The sequence below is a fragment of the Saccopteryx leptura genome, chromosome X (assembly GCF_036850995.1).
Source record: "Saccopteryx leptura isolate mSacLep1 chromosome X, mSacLep1_pri_phased_curated, whole genome shotgun sequence".
In the NCBI taxonomy this organism is placed as follows: Eukaryota; Metazoa; Chordata; class Mammalia; order Chiroptera; family Emballonuridae; genus Saccopteryx; species Saccopteryx leptura.
The window spans coordinates 61,368,078-61,378,683 of record NC_089516.1 but is presented as its reverse complement, the minus strand read 5'-3'; the positions used below and the strand labels follow the sequence as shown (position 1 = coordinate 61,378,683).

Here is a 10,606-nt window from a genome sequence, read left to right as displayed (position 1 = left end):
ATTAGAGAAATGCAAATCAAAACTGCAATGAGATACCACCTCACACCTGTTAGATTACCTATTATTAACAAGACAGATTATAGCAAATGTTGGAGAGGCTGTGGAGAAAAAGGAACCCTCATACACTGTTGGTGGGAATGTAAAGTAGTACAACCATTATGGAAGAAAGTATGGTGGTTCCTCAAAAAACTGAAAATAGAGCCCTGGCCGGTTGGCTCAGCGGTAGAGCGTCGGCCTAGGGTGCAGAGGACCCGGGTTCGATTCCCGGCCAGGGCACACAGGAGAAGTGCCCATTTGCTTCTCCACCCCTCCGCCGCGCCTTCCTCTCTGTCTCTCTCTTCCCCTCCCGCAGCCAAGGCTCCATTGGAGCAAAAATGGCCCGGGCGCTGGGGATGGCTCTGTGGCCTCTGCCTCAGGCGCTAGAGTAGCTCTGGTCGCAACATGGCGACGCCCAGGATGGGCAGAGCATCGCCCCCTGGTGGGCAGAGCATCGCCCCATGGTGGGCGTGCCAGGTGGATCCCGGTCGGGCGCATGCGGGAGTCTGTCTGACTGTCTCTCCCTGTTTCCAGCTTCTGAAAAATGCAATAAAAACAACAACAACAACAACAACAACAACAAAAAAAAACTGAAAATAGAACTACCTTATGACCCAGCAATCCCTCTACTTGGTATATTCCCCAAAAGCTCAGAAACATTGATACGTAAAGACACATGCAGTCCCATGTTCATTGCAGCATTGTTCACAGTGGCCAGGACATGGAAACAACCAAAAAGCCCGTCAATAGATGACTGGATAAAGAAGATGTGGCACATATACTCTATGGAATACTACTCAGCCATAAGAAATGATGACATCGGATCATTTACAGCAAAATGGTGGGATTTTGATAACATTATACGAAGTGAAATAAGTAAATCAGAAAAAAACAGGAACTGCACTATTCCATACGTAGGTAGGACATAAAAGTGAAACTAAGAGACATTGATAAGAGTGTGGTGGTTATAGGGGGAGAGGGAAAGAGGGAGGGGAGGGGCACAAAGAAAACTAGATAGAAGATAACAGAGGAAAATCTGACTTTGGGTGATGGGTATGCAACATAATTGAAAGACAAGATAACCTGGACTTGTTATCTTTGAATATATGTATCCTGATTTATTGATGTCGCTCCATTAAAAAAATAAAATTATTTAAAAAAAAGCTTTTGTACATATATATAACGGAATACTTTCTGACCATAAAAAATAAGGAAATCTCTCCTTTTGCAATGGTATGGATAGACCTGGAGATTAGTATGCTAAGTGAAGTAAGCCAGTCAGAGAAAGACAAATATTATATGATCTCACTTATATGTAGAATCTAATGAACAAAGTAAATTGAGGAATGGAATGGAAGTAGAGGCAGAGTCACAGGGAGCAGAGGGGCAGCTTTCAGAGGGAAAGAGAATGAGGGGATGGGATCAAAGAATGTGAAGGAATTAGTTAAATTATATATACATAACACATATTTACAGATAACAAGATAGCAAGTCTCAAAGAGAAGAAGGGAGGGAATCAGGGGAGGCAGACAAGGGGTGAGAAAGTTACATTGAGTGAGACACTTTAATCCATGTTAACACAATAAAATAAGATTAATAAAAATTAAAAAAATAGGGAGAAGACCTAAACAAACACTTCTCCCAAGAGGACACACAAATAGCCAACACACATATGAAAAGATGCTCATTTTCACTAGCAATTCAAGAAATGTAAATGAAAATTATAATGAGATACTACCTCACACTTGTTAGATTGGCCATTATTAACAAGCCAGCTAATCACAAGTGTTGGGGAAGCTGTGCAGAAAAAGGGATCCTCATTTACTGCTGGTGGGAATGCAAATTAGTATAACCATTATTGAAGAAAGTATGGTGTTTTCTCAAAAATATAAGAGTAGAATTTCCATATGACCCAGCAATCTCTGGATATGTGCCCCCCAAAATAAAAAAAAAAACAAAACACATTGGTATGTAAAGACACATGTTTCTCCTTGTTTATTGCATCATTATTCACAGTGGCCAAGGCATGGAAACAACAAAAGAGTCCCTTGATAAGAGGGTTGAATAAAGAAGATGTGGTACATATATACAATAGAATACTACTCAGCCATAAGAAATGATGACATAGTGAAATCTATGGCAGCATGGATAGACCTGTGAACATTATACTGAGTGAAATAAGTAAATCAGAGAAAGCTAAGAACTGTGTGATTTCAGACCTATGTGAGATATAAAAACTTAGATTCATGGACATAAATAAAAGTGAAGTGATTACCAGGGGCAAGGGGATGTGAGGGAGAGAGATGGAGGAGAGGGGAAGAAGGGTATAAAAAGGAACACATATTGGATGACAGAAAATGATTTGACTTTGGGTGCGAGTATACAACATAATGACCAGTTCAAATGCTAGGCAAAGATAAATGAATGGGACTACATCAGAATAAAAAGTTTTTGCTCAGCAAGAGAAACTGATATAAAAATAAACAGACAGCCAACTAAATGGGAAATGATATTTTCAAACAACAGCTCAGATAAGGGCCTAATTTCCAAAATTTACAAAGAACTCATAAAACTCAACAACAAACAAACAAACAATCCAATAAAAAAATGGGAAGAAGACATGAATAGACACTTCTCCCAGGAAGAGATACAAATGGCCAACAGATATATGAAAAAATGCTCAGCTTCATTAGTTATTAGGGAAATGCAAATCAAAACTACAATGAGATACCACCTCACCCCTGTTAGATTAGCTATGATCAACAAGACGGGTAATAGCAAATGTTGGAGAGGCTGTGGAGAAAAAGGAACCCTCATTCACTGTTGGTGGGACTGTAAAGTAGTACAACCATTATGGAGGAAAGTATGGTGGTTCCTCAAAAAACTGCAAATAGAACTACCTTATGACCCAGCAATCCCTCTACTGGGTATATACCCCAAAACCTCAGAAACATTGATACGTGAAGACACATGTAGCCCCATGTTCATTGCAGCACTGTTCACAGTGGCCAAGACATGGAAACAACCAAAAAGCCCTTCAATAGAAGACTGGATAAAGAAGATTGGCACATATACACTATGGAATACTACTCAGCCATAAGAAACGATGACATCAGATCATTTACAGCAAAATGGTGGGATCTTGATAACATTATAAGGAGTGAAATAAGTAAATCAGAAAAAAACAAGAACTACATGATTCCATACATTGGTGGAACATAAAAATGAGACTAAGAGACATGGACAAGAGTGTGGTGGTTACCAGGGGTGGGGGGAGGGAGGACAGGGGGAGAGTTAGGGGGAGGGGGAGGGGCACAGAGAACTAGTTAGAGGGTGGCGAAGGACAATCTGACTTTGGGCGAGGGGTATGCAACATAATTTAATGACAAAATAACCTAGACATGTTTTCTTTGAATATATGTACCCTGATTTATTAATGTCATCCCATTACCATTAATAAAAATTTATTTTAAAAAAATATATATATTTACCAGAAACCTGTGTACTCTTTTTGATCAACGTCACTCTGTTAAAGTAGATTTCCTAAATAAAATTAAAAATTAAGAAATATGGGTTAAAGATCTTTTTTATTTTTATTTTTTTGTATTTTTCTGAAGCTGGAAACGGGGAGAGACAGACAGACTCCCGCATGCACCCGACCGGGATCCACCCGGCACATCCACCAGGGGGCTACACTCTGCCCACCAGGGGGCGACGCTCTGCCCCTCCAGGGCGTCGCTCTGCCGTGACCAGAGCCACTCCAGCGCCTGGGGCAGAGGTCAAGGAGCCATCCCCAGCGCCCGGGCCATCCCTGCTCCAATGGAACCTCGGCTGCGGGAGGGGAAGAGAGAGACAGAGAGGAAGGAGGGGGGGTGGAGAAGCAAATGGGCGCCTCTCCCATGTGCCCTGGCCGGGAATCGAACCCGGGTCCCCGGCACGCCAGGCCGACGCTCCACCACTGAGCCAATCAGCCAGGGCCGGGTTAAAGATCTTAATAGACACCTTAGCAAAGGAGAAGTACAGATTGCAAATAAGCATACAAGAAGTTGTTCATTTCATGTTATTAGGGCAGTACAAGTTAAGACAAAAAGATACAAATGGCGAATATCCAGAACACTGACAATACCAAACATTGTCAAAGATATGGAGCATTAGGAATTCTCGTTCAATGTTTATGGGAAGTAAAATGGTATGGCTAATTTGAAAGACAATTTATTGTTCTTTTATAAATTAAACATACTTTTGTCATAGGATTCAGCACCATGTTCCCTGATATCAGCTCAAAAAAGTTGAGAGTTTATGTGCATGAAAAAATCTGAACATGCTTGTTTATAACTGCCTTATTTATAATTTTTAAAACTGGGAAACAACCGAGATATTCTTCAGTAGGTGAATTATATGTTGTGGTACATGCAGACAATAGAATATCATTCAGAAAATTCAGAGTATATATTGAGAGATAATCACCTTGAGGACTCTATACATTTAAAAGTCCTTAAAATATTCACATAATCATCATCATCTAGTGTAACTTTGGTGTCTTGAAAATTGTTGTTCACTTATCTGTTTCTTTTCTTTCTTGAGAAAGGTAGTGTCCGAATCCATGTAATTCTTTGATATTCTGTCCTTCAAAGGGTCCTCACTTTTATTTTCTTAGTTTCTGGAGCTCAACAAAGAATATCTACATTTTAGAAAATATGTAGTTCTTTCCTTTGTTTAAGACATATTTGATAATGTTTCTGACTGCAGAATAAGGAGATGTGGCCTGATGTGAGAAGCTTTTTTTTTTTTTTTTTTTTGAGTGGTTGAAAGTCACACTGGAACACTGACCCATGGCTTGCACTAAGCCTGATCTGTTCTACTTGGTTTTGAAGTCTGCTGCAGCTGTCTGTCACCAGAACAGCTGACATAAAACTTTGCCACATAACCTCTCCTTTCGCTACCCCCTTTCCAAAAAGAAAAAGGAATAAACATTACTTGAAACTTTTGGTGCCTTAATATCAATGCATGCATGCACACATACGTATTGAAAGCTCTGTGTTGTAAAAGTTATTGCTGTTTTACAAAATTAAGAAACTAAGGTACAGAAAGGTGAAACATGTAAAGAACCATTTACCTTAGTTTTCTTTCTTGGAAAATGATGGAATAAAGTGTGTAACTAGTTCTCTCAAGCTCCAAAGTCTTGTTCCTCTTCAAGTTTATTTCAGTAACCAACAGCTTATGTAAGGTGTCTGGGAGGGAGCTTAGGAGGTGTGCACAAACAGATATTCAGGAAAGGAAGGGGGAAGAAGGCTGAACTTGTGAATTGGTGGATAAATTTGTGTTAATATTGATGGTTTTCTATTTCACATCCAAACTATTTATTTTACTATGTAAATTACTTAAAATACTTAGGTGAATAATGTGAATAATTACCTTCCTTTTTGAATTTCAAAGGACTTTACAAGCATTAATTACTCATCTACAACTAGAAGGCAAGGCCAAAATTATCGCCTTCATTAAACCAAAGAAAACTGAGATCAAGCAGTTCCCTGTGATCCCACAGCAAACAATTCTTGAGTGACTCAAGAATTGGAAAGCATACTTCCTAATTTCAACTCTGTATTTAAACATTTATGTTCTGGTATAAGAAGGACAGTGCTGTTAATAATACTGCTTATAACTCAGAGGAAGGCATTTATTAGAGACAGGAGAGATAAAGAGATGGGCAAAAAGACAACTTTTGCATAAAAGAAATGAACTGTGATATTTCTTGGGTGTGTATGGAGGGACAGAGAACAGAGAGCTTTGTGGAAGAAGGGAAAGCTCAAGATAAACAGGAGAAAATTCAGTCCAGAAAGCAAGCAAGCTGGCCAGACTTTTTTCACACCACAGATGCTACTACCCAGCAGAAAAGCAGAAAAAGAGATGGCTATACATAAAAGCACAGATATAAGATTTCAGAACTTTGACTCAAGTGAATCCTCATTAGCATTGTAGTGTTCCTTGAATATCTCTTAGAACTATAAAGAAAAGTCAAATTAAAAAGACACATAATTTAAGAAGGGGAAAAAATTATAAGGATCTACTTAGTAGGCAACAAACCTGGCTACAGTTAGATAATACTAAATGAATAACAGTGTAGGAAGATTATAATCCTCTATACTTAAGAGCTTATATTAATGTGTCCTCATATACTCCTGATTCTTTTTACTGTAGAGCAGTTATTTCACATTCAGGAACTAACTTCTGGCCAAGTAGCATATAGTATGAACTAAAATAGAACAATATTTGAATAAATTAAGTATTTATCTTATTATCAAATGAATCACATCTCAAAAGTAACACTTGTATTCTCAAATTGTTCCCACCTTTTCTGCTTCTAGGATATGTTTATAAAATCAAATTTCAATTTTGGAAAAAAATTGTTGACTAATTAAATTATATGTTCATACTACAGAATAAAATGTAGCTAATAAACAAATATGGTAGATCTATATGAATGTCTATAAAATATATGGTTAAAAATAAATTACAAGGAGTATACCTCTCAGGAGCCTGCTTGTACTTTTAAAAAAGTGATGTACATTTTATGGATAGAACGTTTTGGGCAGTATGTACATATAATTGAAATAGGAATGCTATAATGGCTGACCATCCTACTCTATTTCCTTTATGGGTTTATTTACCCATTTTCAAATTAACTTTTTTTTTTCAGAGACAGAAAGAGAGTCAGAGGGATAGACAGGGACAGACAGGAATAGAGAGATGAGAAGCATCAATCATTAGTTTTTTGTTGTGTATTGCAACACCTTAGTTGTTCATTGATTGCTTTCTCATATACGCCTTGACCACAGGCCTTCAGCAGAACGAGTAACCCGTTGCGTGAGCCAGTGACCTTGGGTCCAAGCTGGTGAGCTTTTGCTCAAACCAGCCTGCACTCAAGCTAGCGACCTCGGGATCTCGAACCTGGGTCCTTGGCATCCCAGTCTGACACTCTATTCACTGCGCCACTGCCTGGTCAGGCTCAGATTAACTTTTGACACTGTCTTTACTCCACTATATTATCACAGCCCACTAAGCTAATGATTTCACATCGTACTCTAATAAAAAAAATGGAAACCCATGGATGCGATCATATTAGTCTACAATCAAAGCTATCAACATACCTCTCTGCTTTTTATGCCTTTTTTGTCTGCTTTTTCTCTTTTCCACTATAATAAAGGCAATGTTCTTATTGCCATCAAAGCCCATCCTCACTAATTATGCACTGGAGTCCAGCCCCTCTTGATTTCTCAGAAATCTTATTTCTGTCTGACCAGGTGGTGGCACAGTGGATAGAGCATTGGACTGGGATGCGGAAGACCCAGGTTTGAGAACCCAAGGTCACCAGTTTGAGCATGGGCTCATCTGGTTTGAGAAATGCTCACCAGCTTGGACTCAAGGTTGCTGGCCCGAGCAAGGGGTTACTCGGTCTGCTGAAGGCCCACGGTCAAGGCACAATGAGAATGGGATGGGGGAAGAGTGAAAAGAGGGACCAATATCAGCTGACAAAAAATGATTTGACTTATGAGTGATGAGTATACAACATAAGCAACAGTTCAAATGCTATAGAAATGTCCATGTAAAAATGTATTGTATAATAAATATGTATTTTCCGATGGCTTTAGGCGACCCCTGTGTTTTGGTCGTTCGACCCCAACTGGGGTCGCGACCCACAGGATAAGAACCGCTGCCCTAGAATAAATCCCACCTGATCATGATGTATGATGTTTTTCATGTATTGCTGAATCCGGTGTGCTAATAATTTTCTTGAGAATTTTAGCATCTAAGTTTATCAGGGATATTAGTCTGTAGTTTCCTTTTTTTGTATTGACATTTACTGGTTTTTGAATTAGTATTATGCTTACCTCATAAAAGGAGTTTGGAAGTCTTCCCTCCTCTTGAGTTTTTTGAAATAGCATAAGAAGGAAAGGAGTTAGTTCTTCTTTGAATCTTTGGTAAAATTCACCTGTAAAGCCACCTGACTCAGGACTTTTGTTTGTTAGGAGTATTTTGATAAATATTTCAATCTCATTTGATGAAATCGATCTGTTTAGGTTTTCTGATTCTTCTATATTGATTTTTTTAAAAATTAAATGTTTCGAGGAATTTGTCCATTTTGCCTAAGTTGTTTATTTTTATGGCATACAGTTCTTCATAGTATTTTCTTACAATACTTTCTTTGTATTTCTGCTGTGTCAGTTGTTGTTTCTCCACTCTCAATTCTACTTTATTTATTTGAGTCATTTCTCTTTTTTTCATGGTGAGTCCGGTTAAAGGTTCATCAATTTTGTTTACCTTTTCAAAGAACCAGCTTTTGGTTTCATTGGTCCTCTGTATTGGTTTTTTTTTTTAAGTCTTTATGTCATTTGCTTTTGCTCTGATCTTTATTATTTCCTTCCTTCTACTTCACCTGGGTTTTACTTGCTGTTCTTTTTCTAGTTCTTTTAGATGAAGTGTTAAATTGTTTATTTGAGCTTTTTCTAGCTTTTTAAGGTATGCCTGTAGTGCATTGAACTTCCTTCTCAGGACTGCTTTTGCTGTGTCCCATAAATTTTGAGTTGTTGTATGTTCGTTTTCATTTGTTTCAAGGTAATTTTTTATTTCTTCCTTGATCTCATTGTTAATCCATTCGTTATTTTTTATTTTATTTTTATTAATTTTAATGCAGTGACATTGACAAATCAGGGTACATATGTTCCAAGAAAACAACTCCAGATTGTTTTGACATTTGATTATACTGCACACCCCTCAGCCAAAGTCAAATTGTCTTCCATCACCTTCTATCTGGTTTTCTTAGTGCACCCACACCACTACCTGTTACCATCACATTCTTGTCCATGTCTCTGAGTCTCATTTTTATGTCCCATCTATGTATGGGTTCATATAGTTCTTAGTTTTTTCTGATTTACTTATTTCACTGCGTATATTGTTATCAAGGTCCATCCATGTTATTGTAAATGACCTGATGTCATCATTTCTTGTGGCTGAGTAGTATTCCATAGTGTATATGTACCATAACTTTTTAATCCACTCATCCTCTGACTGACACTTAGGCTGTTTCCAGATCTTCACTATTGTGAACAATGCTGCCATAAACATGGGGGTACATTTCTCCTTCTGGAATAGTTCTGTAGTGTTCTTGGGGTATATTCCTAAAAGTGGAATAGCTGGGTCAAAAGGCAGTTTGATTTTAAATTTTTGAGGAATTTCCATTTTGTTTTCCACAGAGGCTGCACTAGTCTGCATTCCTACCAGCAGTGCAAGAGGGTTCCCTTTTCTACACATCCTCACCAGCACTTATTCTGTATTGTTTTGTTGATGAGCACCATTCTGACTGGTATGAGGTGATATTCCATTGTGGTTTTAATTTGCATTTCTCGAATGATTAGTGATGTTGAGCATTTTTTCATATGTCTATTGGCCATCTGATTGTCCTCTTTGGAGAAGTGTCTATTTATTTCTTTTGCCCATATTTTGATTGGATTGTTTGTCTTTCTGGTGTTGAGATTTACAAGTTCTTTATAAATTTTGGTATTTAACCCCTTATCAGACGTACTGTCAAATATGTTCTCCCATTATGTAGTTCGTCTTTTTATTCTGTTCTTATTCTCTTTGGCTGTGCAAAAGCTTTTTAGTTTGATATAGTCCCATTTGTTTTTCCTGTCTTTTATTTCACTTGCCTGTGGAGATAAATCACCAAATATATCCCTGCGAGAGATGTTGGAGAGCTTACTGCCTCTGTTTTCTTTTAGATGCTTATGGTATCACAGCTTACATTTAAGTCTTTTATCCATTTTGAGTTTATTTTTGTGTGTGATGTAAGCTGGTGGTCTAGTTTCATTTTTTTGGAGGTAGCTGTCCAACTTTCTCAACACCGTTTATTAAACAGCCTCTCTTTACTCCATTGTATTTCCTTACCTCTTTTGTTAAATATCAGTTGTCCATAGAGCTGTGGGTTTATTTCTGGGTTCTCTTTTCTGTTCCATTGATCTACATGACTGTTCTTATGTCAGTACCAAGCTGTTTTGAGTACAATGGGCTTGTAATATAACTTGATATGAGGAAGTGTGATACCTCCCCCTTTATTCTTCTTAAGATTGCTGAGGCTTTTCGTGTTCTTTTTTGGTTCCATATAAATTTTTGTAATATATGATCTATATCTTTAAAGTATGTCATTGATATGTTAATTGGTATTGCATTGAATTTATAAATTGCTTTGGGTAATATAGACATTTTAATGATGTTTATTCTTTCTAACCATGAGCAAGGTATATACTTCCACTGGTTTGTATCTTCCTTGATTTCTTTTATAATGTTTTATAATTTTCCGAGTACAAGTCTTTATTCTCCTTGGTTATATGTATTGCTAGGTACTTTATTTTTTTGGTTGTAATAGTGAAAGGGATAGTTTTCTAAATTTCCCTTTTTGTCTGTTCATTGTTGGTGTATAAAAATGCCTCTGATTTCTGAGTATTAATTTTATATCCTGCCACTTTGCTAAAGTCATTTATCAAGTCCAGTAGTTTTTTGACTGAGACTTTAGGGT

General features: G+C 37.6%; 1 non-coding gene across 1 annotated transcript; it reads left to right on the top strand.

The window, feature by feature from the left end:
• Positions 1-200: 200 nt before the first annotated feature.
• TRNAP-AGG (transfer RNA proline (anticodon AGG)) lies at positions 201-276 on the top strand. Its single transcript has one exon. It is a non-coding gene; the product is annotated as a tRNA-Pro (tRNA).
• The last annotated feature ends 10,330 nt before the right edge of the window (positions 277-10,606 follow it).